Below are 15,056 nucleotides of genomic sequence, written 5' to 3' on the forward strand. Positions count from 1 at the left end.
CGAGATCCCATCTTGGAGGCTTCGGCGGCGCTCCGCCAGAGGGGGAATCGACCACGGAGGGCTTCTACATCAACACCATAGCCCCTCTGATGAGTTGTGAGTAGTTTACCACAGACCTTCGGGTCCATAGTTATTAGCTAGATGGTTTCTTCTCTCTTTTTGGATCTCAATACCATGTTCTCCTCGATCTTCTTGGAGATCTATTCGATGTAACTCTTTTTGTGGCGTGTTTATCGAGATCCGATGAATTGTGGGTTTATGATCAAGTTTATCTATGAGAAATATTTGAATCTCCTCTGAATTCTTTTATGTGTGATTAAGTTATCTTTGCAAGTATCTTTGAATTATCAGTTTGGTTTGGCCTACTAGATTGATCTTTCTTGCAATGGGAGAAGTGCTTAGCTTTGGGTTCAATCTTGCGGTGTCCTTTCCCAATGACAGCAGGGGCAGCAAGGCACATATTGTATTGTTGCCATCGAGGATAAAAAGATGGGGTTTATATCATATTGCATGAGTTTATCACTCTACATCATGTCATCTTTCTTAATGCGTTACTCTGTTCTTATGAACTTAATACTCTAGATGCATGCTGGATAGCGGTTGATGTGTGGAGTAATAGTAGTAGATGCAGGCAGGAGTCGGTCTACTTGTCACGGACGTGATGCCTATATACATGATCATGCCTAGATAATCTCATAATTATTCGCTTTTCTATCAATTGCTCGACAATAATTTGTTCACCCACCGTAATACTTATGCTATCTTGAGAGAAGCCACTAGTGAAACCTATGGCCCTCGGGTCTATATCTTATCATATAAGCTTTCAATCTACTTTTATTTGCATCTTTACTTTTCCAATCTATTTTATAAAATACCAAAAACATATTTATCTTATCATACTATCTCTATCGGATCTCACTTTCGCAAGTGGCCATGAAGGGATTGACAACCCCTTTATTGCGTTGGTTGCGAGTTCTTTGTTTGTTTGTGTAGGTGCGTGGGACTTCTGAGGAGCCTCCTACTGGATTGATACCTTGGTTCTCAAAAACTGAGGGAAATACTTACGCTACTATTGCTGCATCACCCTTTCCTCTTCAAGGAAAACCAATGCAAGCTCAAGACGTAGCAAGAAGGATTTCTGGCGCCGTTGCCGGGGAGGCTTCCACCAAGTCAAGTCAAGATTTGACCTCCTGCCAACGTGCGATTTCTGGCGCCGTTGCTGGGGAGGCTTCCACCAAGTCAAGTCAAGATTCGACCTCCCGCCAACGTGTGATTTCTGGCGCCGTTGTCGGGGAGGTCTTCGCTCAAGTCAAGACATACCAAGTACCCATCACAAACTCATCTCCCTCGCATTTACATTATTTGCCAATTTGCCTCTCGTTTTCCTCTCCCCCATTTCACCCTTGTCGTTTTATTCGCCCTCTCTTTCCTAATATTCTCCTCTCTCTTTTGCTTGTCCTTTTTGCGTGTCTACTTGCTCCTATGGCTTTGCCTAAGAACACCGACCTTCATCTTAGAAGGTTGGAAGAGATTGAATCAAACGTTAGAAGTTTTATGACTTTATAATTTGAGCATAATAATTTCTTCAGAAAAGAGCTTAAAGAACAAAAAAAGTTTGTTGGGGTTTATTAACAAAGAGCTTGATGATATGTCTAAAGAATTTTATGGTTTGAATGCCCAAATTACTCGGCTTGAAAATTCTATAGCCCGAATTTCTGATAAGCAAGCTACCTTAGTCAATAAGATGGCTGCCAAACCAGAAAAGTTAGGTGAAAATAATGATGAAGATCTTAAAGTTATTGATGTGTCCCCTATTAGATCTTTGATTTGCAATATGAATCTTAATAATAATGGGACTGGAGATGAGTCAACTTTAGTTAAAAGGCGTCCCAATGATTCGGAGTTTTTAGATCTTGATGCTAAATTTGGTAAAAATGGGATTGGAGAGGTCAAGATTTTAAATAGCATTGAACCCACTATCTTGTATTTCAAGGAATTTGATTATGATAATTGTTCTTTAGAAGGTTGTATTTCCTTGTTGCAATCCGTTGTGAATTCTCCTCATGCTTATAGTCAAAATAAAGCTTTTACCAAACATATTGTTGATGCCTTGATGCAATCTTTTGATGAAAAACTTAATTTGGAAGTTTCTATACTTAGAAAACTTAATGATGAGTGGGAACCTACTATAAAGATTAAAATTAAAGATCATGAGTGTTATGCTTTATGTGATTTGGGTGCTAGTGTTTCCACGATTCCGAAAACTTTATGTGATATTCTAGGTTTCCATGATCTTGATGATTGCTCTTTAAATTTGCACCTTGCGGATTCCACCATTAAAAAGCCAATGGGAAGGATCAATGATGTTCTCATTGTTGCAAATAGAAATTTGGTGCCCATAGATTTTATCGTTCTTGATATAGATTGCAATCTTTCTTGCCCTATTATTCTTGGTAGACCTTTCCTTAGAACGATTGGCGCGATTATTGATATGAAGGAAGGGAATATTAGATTCCAATTTCCATTAAGGAAAGGCATGGAGCACTTTCCAAGAAAGAAAATTAAATTACCTTATGAATCTATCATGCGATCTACTTATGAATTGAGTGCCAAAGATGGCACTACTTGAATCTATCCTCGCTTTTATGCCTAGCTAGGGACGTTAAACGATAGCGCTAGTTGGGAGGCAACCCAATTTTATTTGTGTTTTTGTTTTTGTTCCTGTTTAGTAATAAATTTTGCATCTACCTTCTGTTTAGATTTGTTTTATATTTTAATTAGTGTTTGTGCCAAGTAGAACCTATAGGATAACCTATGGTGATAGTTAATTTGATTCTGCTGAAAAACAGAAACTTTGCGCGCATGAAATTAGTTTTGTTAAATCATAAAAACGTGATTTTGCGTTGATTCTTTTTTCTGTAGATCAATAGACAAATTTCCCATGACTTACTATTTTGGTAGGATTTTTAGAGTTCCATAAGTATTCCTAGGTTACAGATTGCTACAGACTGTTCTGTTTTTGATAGATTCTATTTTTCGTGTGTTGTTTGCTTATTTTGATGCATCTATGGCTAGTATTAAGTGGTATGAACCGTAGAGTACTTGGAATACAGCAGGATTAACACCAATATAAATAAAGAATGAGTTCATTACAGTACCTTATGTGCTGGTTTTGCTTTCTTTCACTAACGGAGCTTATGAGATTTCCTGTTGAGTTTTGCGTTGTGAAGTTTTCAAATTTTGGGTAAAGATTTGATGGACTATGGAATAAGGAGTGGAAAAAGACTAAGCTTGGGGATGCCCATGGCACCCCAAGATATTCAAGAATAGCCAAAATCCTAAGCTTGGGGATGCCCCGGGAAGGCATCCCCTCTTTCGTCTTCGTTCATTGGTAACTTTACTTGGAGCTATATTTTTATTCGCCACATGATATGTGTTTTGCTTGGAGCGTCTTGTATGATATTAGTCTTTGCTTTTTAGTTTACCACAATCATCCTTGCTGTACACACCTTTTGGGAAGAAGCCCACTTGATTAGAATTTATTAGAATACTCTATGTGCTTCACTTATATCTTTTGAGCTAGATAGTTTTTGCTCTAGTGCTCCACTTATATCTATTAGAGCACGACGGTGGCTTAATTTTGAAGAAATTGTTAGTCTCTCATGCTTCACTTATATTATTTTGAGAGTCTCTTAGAACAACATGGTATTTGCTATGGTTATAAAGTTGGTCCTAGAATGGTAGGCATCAAAGTTGGGTATAATAAAAACTATCATAGAAAGTGAATTGGATGCTATGATCAATTTTATGCTTGATAATTGTTTTGAGATATGGAGGTAGTGATATTAAAGTCACGCTAGTTGGGTGATTATGAATTTAAAGAATGCTTGTGTTGAATTTTGTGATTCCCGAAGCATGCATGTATGGTGAACCGCTTTGTGATGAAGTTGGAGCACAATTTTATTTATTGATTGCCTTCCTTATGAGTGGCGGTCGGGGACGAGCGATGGTCTTTTCCTACCAATATATCCCCCTAGGAGCATGCGCATAATACTTTATTTTTGATGACTTGTAGATTTTTGCAATAAGTACATGAGTTCTTTACGACTAATGTTGAGTCCATGGATTATACGCACTCTCACCCTTCCACCATTGCTAGCCTCTCTTGTGCCGCGCAACTTTCGCCGGTGCCATACACCCACCATATACCTTCCTCAAAACAGCCACCATACCTAGCTATTATGGCATTTCCATAGCCATTCCGAGATATATTGCCATGCAACTTTCCACCGTTCCGTTTATTATGACACGCATCATCATTGTCATATTGCTCTTTGCATGATCATGTAGTTGACATCGTATTTGTGGCAAAGCCACCTTCATAATTTTCATACATGTTGCTCTTGATTCATTGCATATCCCGGTACACCGCCAGAGGCATTAATATAGAGTCATATCTTGTTCTAAGTATTGAGTTGTAATCTTGAGTTGTAAGTAAATAAAAGTGTGATGATCTTCATTACTAGAGCATTGTCCCAGTGAGGAAAGGATGATGGAGACTATGATTCCCCCACGATGAGACTTCGGACTTTATAAAAAAAAGAAAGGCCAAAGAAAAAAAAGAAAACAAAAAAAGAAAACAAAAAAAGGAAGAAAAGAAAGAGAAAAAAAGAAAAAAATGAGAGAAAAAGAGAGAAGGGACAATGCTACTATCCTTTTTACCACACTTGTGCTTCAAAGTAGCACCATGATCTTCATGATAGAGAGTCTCCTATGTTGTCACTTTCATATACTAGTGGGAATTTTTTATTATAGAACTTGGCTTGTATATTCCAATGATGGGCTTCCTCAAAATGCCCTAGGTCTTCGTGAGCAAGCGAGTTGGATGCACACCCACTTAGTTTCTTTTGTTGAGCTTTCATACATTTATAGCTCTAGTGCATCCGTTGCATGGCAATCCCTACTCACTCACATTGATATCTATTAATGGGCATCTCCATAGCCCGTTGATACGCCTAGTTGATGTGAGACTATCTTCTCCTTTTTTGTCTTATCCACAACCACCATTCTATTCCACATATAGTGCTATGTCCATGGCTCACGCTCATGTATTGCGTGAAAGTTGAAAAAGTTTGAGATTACTAAAGTATGAAACAATTGCTTGGCTTGTCATCGGGGTTGTGCATGATTAAATACTTTGTGTGATGAAGATAGAGAAACAGCCAGACTATACGATTTTGTAGGGATAACTTTCTTTAGCCTTGTTATTTTGAGAAGACATGATTGCTTGCTTAGTATTCTTGAAGTATTACTATTTCTTATGTCAATATGAACTTTTACTTTTAATCATTTGGATATGAACATTCATGCCACAATAAAGAAAAATACATTGATAAATATGCTAGGTAGCATTCCACATCAAAAATTCTATTTGTATCATTTACCTACTCGAGGACGAGCAGGAATTAAGCTTGGGGGTGCTTGATATGTCTCCAACATATCTATAATTTTGATTGTTCCATGCTATTATATTACCCATTTTGGATGTTTATGGGCTTTACTTTACACATTTATATCATTTTTGGGACTAACCTACTAACGGGAGGCCCAGCCCATATTGCTGTTTTTTTGCCTATTGCAGTGTCTCGAAGAAAAGGAATATCAAACGGAGTCCAAACGGAATGAAACCTTCGGGAGCGTGATTTTTGGAACGAGCGTGATCTAGAGGACTTGGAGTGCAAGTCAAGAAGCAGTCGAGGCAGCCATGAGGCTGGAGGGCGCGCCCACCCCTACAGGGCGCGCCCCCTATCTCGTGGGCCCTTCAGGCCTCCACCGACCTACTTCTTCCTCCTATATATACCCACGTACCCCGAGAACATCAAAGGCGACCACGAAAGACTATTTCCACCACCGTAACCTTCTGTATTCGTGAGATCCCATCTTAGAGCCTTCATCGGTGCTCCGTCGGAGGGGGAATCGACCATGGAGGGCTTCTACATGAACACCATAGCCCCTCCAATGAGTTGTGAGTAGTTTACCACAGACCTTCAGGTCCATAGTTATTAGCTAGATGGTTTCTTCTCTCTTTTTGGATCTCAATACCATGTTCTCCTCGATCTTGTTGGAGATCTATTCGATGTAACTCTTTTTGCAGTGTGTTTGTCGAGATCCGATGAATTGTGGGTTTATGATCAAGTTTATCTATGAGAAATATTTGAATCTCATCTGAATTCTTTTATGTTTGATTAAGTTATCTTTGCAAGTCTCTTCGAAATATCAGTTTGGTTTGGCCTACTAGATTGATCTTTCTTGCAATGTGAGAAGTGCTTAGCTTTGGGTTCAATCTTGCGGTGTCCTTTGCCAGTGACAGCAGGGCAGCAAGGCACATATTGTATTGTTGCCATTGAGGATAAAAAGATGGGGTTTATATCATATTCCATGAGTTTATCCCTCTACATCATGTCATCTTTCTTAATGCGTTACTCTGTTCTTATGAACTTAATACTCTAGATGCATGCTGGATAGCGGTCGATGTGTGGAGTAATAGTAGTAGATGCAGGCAGGAGTTGGTCTACTTATCACGGACGTGATGCCTATATACATGATCATGCCTAGATAATCTCATAATTATCCGCTTTTCTATCAATTGCTCGACAGTAATTGGTTCACCCACCGTAATACTTATGCTATCTTGAGAGAAGCCACTAGTGAAACTTATGGCCCCCGAGTCTATCTCTTATCATATAAGCTTTCAATCTACTTTTATTTGCATCTTTACTTTTCCAATCTATATTATAAAATACCAAAAACATATTTATCTTATCATACTATCTCTACCAGATTTCACTTTTGCAAGTGGCCATGAAGGGATTGACAACCCCTTTATTGCGTTGGTTGCGAGTTCTTTATTTGTTTGTGTAGGTGCGTGGGACTTTTGAGGAGCCTCCTACTGGATTAATACGTTGGTTCTCAAAACCTGAGGGTACTTACGCTACTATTGTTGCATCACCGTTTCCTCTTCAAGGAAAACCAACGCAAGCTCAAGACGTAGCAACGCGCGTGTGTACGAGAGAAACGTGCAAATCTCCGTGCATCGCTCGGCCCCGACCACCAACCGTAACTGGGAACACCCCAATATTTTCCTCGCCCTCGTTTCTACCACGGTTTTTTCTGTCATGGACGGCCCAAAGAATGTCATGCAGCTACCTCTCCGGCCCGCCCAGGACGAAAAGCCCATTTTCTGTCACGATTTTTTGTCATAGAAGTAGGAGCCCACCACATCTATGATGATACCGGGTTTTGTCACAATTATCGTCATAGAAGTGTCATAAGTATGACACAATTTTTTTCGTTCGGCCAAAATGTCACGGATTTGTCTTTTTTGTAGTGAATCACCCTCGAAGACCATGACCGATTAACTACACTACGGAGTTAACATTAGAAGTGCTATACGAGGTATCACCCTCGGCACTCAATAGTAACCCTGCAGTGTCATACAACTAAGGGGGTGTGATGTGATGTGTCAGGTGAAGGAAATATGCCCTAGAGGCAATAATAAAGTTATTATTTATTTCCTTATATCATGATAAATGTTTATTATTCATGCTAGAATTGTATTAACCAGAAACATAATACATGTGTGAATACATAGACAAACATAGTGTCACTAGTATGCCTCTACTTGACTAGCTCGTTTATCAAAGATGGTTATGTTTCCTAGCCATGGACAAAAGAGTTGTCATTTGATTAACGGGATCACATCATTAGGAGAATGATGTGATTGACTTGACCCATTCCGTTAGCCTTAGCACTTGATCGTTTAGTATGTTGCTACTACTTTCTTCATGACTTATACATGTTCCTATGACTATGAGATTATGCAACTCCCGTTTACCGGAGGAACACTTTGTGTGCTACCAAACATCACAACGTAACTGGGTGATTATAAAGGAGCTCTACAGCTGTCTCCGAAGGTACATGTTGGGTTGGCGTATTTCGAGATTAGGATTTGTCACTCCGATTGTCGGAGAGGTATCTCTGGGCCCACTCGGTAATGCACATCACTATAAGCCTTGCAAGCATTGCAACTAATGAGTTAGTTGCAGGATGATGTATTACGGAACGAGTAAAGAGACTTGCCGGTAACGAGATTGAACTAGGTATTGAGATACCGACGATCAAATCTCGGGCAAGTAACATACCGATGACAAAGGGAACAATGTATATTGTTATGCGGTTTGACCGATAAAGATCTTCGTAGAATATGTGGGAGCCAATATGAGCATCCAGGTTCAGCTATTGGTTATTGATCGGAAACGTGTTTCGGTCATGTCTACCTTTTTCTCGAACCCGTAGGGTCCGCACGCTTAAGGTTTCGATGACAGTTATATTATGAGTTTATGAGTTTTGATGTACCGAAGGAGTTCGGAGTCCCGGATGAGATCGGGGACATGACGAGGAGTCTCAAAATGGTCGAGACGTAAATATTCATATATTGGATGATATGGTTAGGCAAAGGGGTCAAGCCCATGAGGCTTTAGGTCAGGTGCAAAAGGAGTTTTGCGGAGGCCAGGGGGCCAAACGCCGGAGACCCTGGCGTCTGGCCCTGGGCCAGATGCCAAGGCCCATGGCGTCTGGGCCAGACGCCAAGGATTGTGGCGTTTGGTCCTGGAGTCCGAGTGGGACTCTTGCCTTTCGGGCAAAACCGACTTTGAGGAGGCTTTTGCTCCAAGTTTCGACCCCGGGGCTCAACATATAAATAGAGGGGCAGGGCTAGCACCAAAGACACAACAATTGATCCCTTGGATCTCTTAGCCGTGTGCGGTGCCCCCTCCACCATAGTCCACCTCGATAATATCGTAGCGGTGCTTAGGCGAAGCCCTGCGATGGTAGAACATCAAGATCGTCACCACGCCGTCGTGCTGACGGAACTCTCCCTCGTCACTCGGCTGGATCGGAGTTCGAGGGACGTCATCGAGCTGAACGTGTGCTAGAACTCGGAGGTGTCGTAGTTTCGGTGCTTGATCGGTCGGGCCGTGAAGACGTATGACTACATCAACCGCGTTGTGCTAACGCTTCCGCTTACGGTCTACAAGGGTATGTAGACAACACTCTCCCCTCTCGTTGCTATACGTCACCATGATCTTGCGTGTGCGCAGGATTTTTTTTGAAATTACTACGTTCCCAACAGTGGCATCCGAGCCTAGGTTTTTTTGCGTTGATGTTATTTGCACGAGTAGAACACAAGTGAGTTGTGGGCGATACAAGTCATACTGCTTACCAGCATGTCATACTTTGGTTCAGCGGTATTGTTGGATGAAGCGGCCCGGACCGACATTACGCGTACGCTTACGCGAGACTGGTTTTACCGCCGTGCTTCGCACACAGGTGACTAGCGGGTGTCTGTTTCTCCAACTTTAGCTGAATCGAGTGTGGCTACGCCCGGTCCTTGCGAAGGTTAAAAAAGCACTAACTTGACGAACTATCGTTGTGGTTTTGATGCGTAGGTAAGAACGGTTCTTGCTAAGCCCGTAGCAGCCACGTAAAACTTGCAACAACAAAGTAGAGGATGTCTAACTTGTTTTTGCAAGGCATGTTGTGATGTGATATGGTCAAGACGTGATGCTATATTTTATTGTATGAGATGATCATGTTTTGTAACCGAAGTTATCGGCAACTGGCAGGAGGCCATATGGTTGTCGCTTTATTGTATGAAATGCAAACGCCCTGTAATTGCTTTACTTTATCACTAAGCGGTAGCGATAGTCGTAGAAGCAATAGATGGCGTAAACGACAACGATGCTACGATGAAGATCAAAGTGTCGCGCCGGTGACGATGGTGATCACGACGGTGCTTCGGAGATGGAGATCACAAGCACAAAGATGATGATGGCCATATCATATCACTTATATTGATTGCATGTGATGTTAATCCTTTATGCATCTTATCTTGCTTTGATTGACGGTAGCATTTTAAGATGATCTCTCACTAAATTATCAAGAAGTGTTCTCCCTGAGTATGCACCATTGCCAAAGTTTGTCGTGCCCAGACACCACGTGATGATCGGGTGTGATAAGTTCAACGTCTATCTACAATGGGTGCAAGCCAGTTTTGCACACGCAGAATACTCAGGTTAAACTTGACGAGCCTAGCATATGCAGATATGGCCTCATAACACGGAGACCGAAAGGTCGAGCGTGAATCATATAGTAGATATGATCAACATATTGATGTTCACCGTTGAAACTACTCCACCTCACGTGACGATCGGACATGGTGTAGTTGATATGGATCACGTAATCACTTAGAAGATTAGAGGGATGTCTATCTAAGTGGGAGTTCTTAAGTAATATGATTAATTGAACTTAAATTTATCATGAACTTAGTCCTGGTAGTGTTTTGCAAATTATGTTGTAGATAAATAGCTTGCGTTGTTGCTTATGTTGTAGAGAAAATTGTGTTAAAAGATGTTAGTAGCAATGATGCGGATTGGATCCGTGATCTGAGGTTTATCCTCATTGCTGCATAGAAGAATTATGTCCTTAATGCACCGCTAGGTGACAAACCTATTGCAGGAGCAGATGCAGACGTTATGAACGTTTGGCTAGCTCAATATGATGACTACTTGATAGTTTAGTGCACCATGCTTAACGGCTTAGAATCGAGACTTCAAAGACGTTTTGAACGTCATGGACCATATGAGATGTTCCAAGAGTTGAAGTTAATATTTCAAGCAAATACCCGAGTTGAGAGATATGAAGTCTCCAACAAGTTCTATAGCTAAAAGATGGAGGAGAATCGCTCAACTAGTGAGCATGTGCTCAGATTGTCTGGGTACTACAATCGCTTGAATCAAGTGGGAGTTAATCTTCCAGATAAGATAGTGATTGACAGAGTTCTCTAGTCACCATCACCAAGTTAGTAGAACTTTGTGATGAACTATAGTATGCAAGGGATGACGAAAACGATTCCCGAGCTCTTCGTGATGTTGAAATCAACGAAGGTAGAAATCAAGAAAGGGCATCAAGTGTTGATGATTGACAAGACCACTAGTTTCAAGGAAAGGGAAAAGGGAAAGAAAGGGAACTTCAAGTAGAATGACAAGCAAGTTGTCACTCCCGCGAAGAAGCCCAAAGCTGGACCGAAGCCTGAAACTGAGTGCTTACACTGCAAAGGAAATGATCACTGGAAGCAGAAATGCCCCGAATATTTGGTGGATAAGAAGGATGGCAAAGTGAACAAGGGTATATTTGATATACAGGTTATTGATGTGTGCCTTACTAGTGTTTATAGTAGCCCCTGAGTATTTGATACTTGTTCGGTTGCTAAGATTAGTAACTCGAAACAGGAGTTACAGAATAAACAAAGACTAGTTGAAGGGGAAGTGACAATGAGTGTTGGAAGTAGTTCCAAGATTGATATGATCATCATCGCACACTCCCTATACTTTCGGGATTAGTGTTAAACCTAAATAAATGTTATTTGGCGTTTGTGTTGAGCATGAATATGATTTGATCATGTTTATTGCAATACAGTTATTCATTTAAAATCAGAGAATAATTGTTGTTCTGTTTAAATGAATAAAACCTTCAATGGTCATACACCCAATGAAAATAGTTTGTTGGATCTCGATCGTAGTGATACACATATTCATAATATTGATGCCAAAAGATGCAAAGTTAATAATGATAGTGCAACTTATTTGTGGCACTGCCGTTTGGGTCATATCGGTGTAAAGCGCATGAAGAAACTCCATGCTGATGGGTTTTTGGAATCACTTGATTATGAATCATTTGATGCTTGCTAACCGTGCCTTTTGGGCAAGATGACTGAAACTCCGTTGTTCGGAACAATGGAACGAGATACTGACTTGTTGGAAATAATACATACTGATGTATGCAGTCCAATGAGTGTTGATGCTCGTGGTAGGTATCATTATTTTCTGACCTTCACAAGATGATTTGAGCAGATATGAGTATATCTCCTTAATGAAGCACAAGTCTGAAACATTTGAAAAGTTCAAAGAATTTCAGAGTGAAGTGGAGAATCATCGTAACAAGAAAATAAAGTTTCTACAATCTGATCGTGGAGGAGAATATTTGAGTTACGAGTTTGGCCTTCATATAAAACAATGTGGAATAGTTTCACAGCTCACGCCACATGGAACACCATAACATAATGGTGTGTCCGAACGTCATAACCACACTTTATTTGATATGGTGCGATCAATGATGTCTCTTACCGATTTACCAATATCGTTTTGGGGTTATGCATTAGAGACAACTGCATTCACGTTAAATAGGGCACCATTAAATCCGTTGAGACGACACCGTATGAACTATGGTTTAGCAGTAAACCTAAGCCGTCGTTTCTTAAAGTTTGGAGTTGCGATGCTTATGTGAAAAAGGTTTTCAACCTGATAAGCTCGAACCCAAATCGGAAAAGTGTGTCTTCATAGAATACCCAAAGGAAACTTTTGGGTACTCCTTCTATCACATATCCAAAGGCAAAACATTCGTTGCTAAGAATGGATCCTTTCTAGAGAAGGAGTTTCTCTCGAAAGAAGTGAGTGGGAGGAAAGTAGAGCTTAATAAGGTAATTTGTACCTTCTCCCGAATTGGAAACTAGTTCATCACTGAAATCAGTTCCAGTGATACCTACACCAATTAGTGAGGAAGCTAATGGTGATGATCATGAAACTTCAAGATCAAGTTACTACCAAAACCTCGTAGGTCAACCAGAGTAAGATCCGCACCAGAGTGGTACGGTAATCCTATTCTAGAAGTCATGTTACTAGACCATGATAAACCTACGAACTATGAGGAAGCGATGATGAGCCCAGATTCCGCGAAATGGCTTGAGGCCATAAAATCTGAGATATGATCCATGTATGAGAACAAAGTATGGACTTTGATTGACTTGCTCGATGATCAGCAAGCCATGTTAAATAAATGGATCTTCAAGAGGAAGACAGATGCTGATAGTAGTGTTACTATCTACAAAGCTAGACTTGTCGAAAAAGGTTTTTGACAAAGTTCAAGATGTTGAATACAATGAGATTTTCTCACTCGTATCGATGCTTAAAAGTCTGTCCGAATCATGTTAGCAATTGCCACATTTTATGAAATCTGACAAATGGATGTCAAAACTGCATTCCTTAATGGTTTTCTTAAAGAAGAGTTGTATATGATGCAACCAGAAGATTTTGTCAATCCTAAAGGTGCTAACAAAATGTACAAGCTCCAGCGATCCATCAATGGATATACGCTTTGATGTGTTGATCAAAGCATATGGTTTTATACAGACTTTTGGAAAGGCCTGTATTTACAAGAAAGTGAGTGGGAGCACTACAGCCTTTCTGATAAGTATATGTGAATAACATATTGTTGATCAGAAATGATGTAGAATTTTTCAGGAAAGCATAAAGGAGTATTTGAAAGGAGTTCTTTACAAGAAAGACCTCAGTAAAGCTGCTTACATATTGAGCATCAAGATCTATTGAGATAGATCAAGACGCTTGATAAGTTTTTCAATAAGTACGTACCTTGTCAAGATTTTGAAATAGTTCAAAATGGAACCGTCAAAGAAAGAGTTCTTGCCTGTGTTACAAGGTGTGAGATTGAGTAAGACTCAAAACCCAACCATGGCAGAAGATAGAAAGAGAATGAAAGTCATTCCCTATGCATCAGCCATAGGTTCTATAAAGTATGTCATGCTGTGTACCAGATCTATTGCATACCCTACCACTAAGCTTGGCAAGGGAGTGCAATAGTGATCTAGGAGTAGATCAATGGACAGCGGTCAAAATTATCCTTAGTGGAATAAGGATATGTTTCTCGATTATGGAAGTGAAAAAAGGTTCGTCGTAAAGGGTTACGTCGATGCAAGTTTTAACACTAATCTAGATGACTCTGAGTCTCAATCTGGATACATATTGAAAGTGGGAGAAATTAGCTAGAGTAGCTCCGTGCAGAGCATTGTAGACATAGAAATTTGCAAAATACTTACGGATCTGAATATGACAGACTCGTTGACTAAAGTTCTCTCACGAGCAAAACATGATCATACCTTAGTACTCTTTGGGTGTTAATCACATAGCAATGTGAACTAGATTATTGACTCTAGTAAACCCTTTGGGTGCTGATCACATGACAATGTGAACTATGGGTATTAATCACATATAGATGTGAATATTGGTGTTAAAACACATGGCGATGTGAACTAGATTATTGACTCTAGTGCAAGTGGGAGACTGAAGGAAATATGCCCTAGAGGCAATAACAAAGTTATTATTTATTTCCTTATATCATGATAAATGTTTATTATTCATGCTAGAATTGTATTAACCGGAAACATAATACATGTGTGAATACATAGACAAACATAGTGTCACTAGTATGCCTCTACTTGACTAGCTCGTTTATCAAAGATGGTTATGTTTCCTAGCCATGGACAAAAGAGTTGTCATTTGATTAATGGGATCACATCATTAGGAGAATGATGTGATTGACTTGACCCATTCCGTTAGCCTTAGCACTTGATCGTTTAGTATGTTGCTACTACTTTCTTCATGACTTATACATGTTCCTATGACTATGAGATTATGCAACTCCCGTTTACCGGAGGAACACTTTGTGTGCTACCAAACGTCACAACGTAACTGGGTGATTATAAAGGAGCTCTACAAGTGTCTCCGAAGGTACATGTTGGGTTGGCGTATTTCGAGATTAGGATTTGTCACTCCGATTGTCGGAGAGGTATCTCTGGGCCCACTCGGTAATGCACATCACTATAAGCCTTGCAAGCATTGCAACTAATGAGTTAGTTGCAGGATGATGTATTACGGAACGAGTAAAGAGACTTGCCGGTAACGAGATTGAACTAGGTATTGAGATACCGACGATCAAATCTCGGGCAAGTAACATACCGATGACAAAGGGAACAATGTATGTTGTTATGCGGTTTGACCGATAAAGATCTTTGTAGAATATGTGGGAGCCAATATGAGCATCCAGGTTCAGCTATTGGTTATTGATCGGAAACGTGTTTCGGTCAT

This window comes from Triticum dicoccoides, chromosome 6B (assembly GCF_002162155.2).
Source record: "Triticum dicoccoides isolate Atlit2015 ecotype Zavitan chromosome 6B, WEW_v2.0, whole genome shotgun sequence".
NCBI lineage: Eukaryota > Viridiplantae > Streptophyta > Magnoliopsida > Poales > Poaceae > Triticum > Triticum dicoccoides.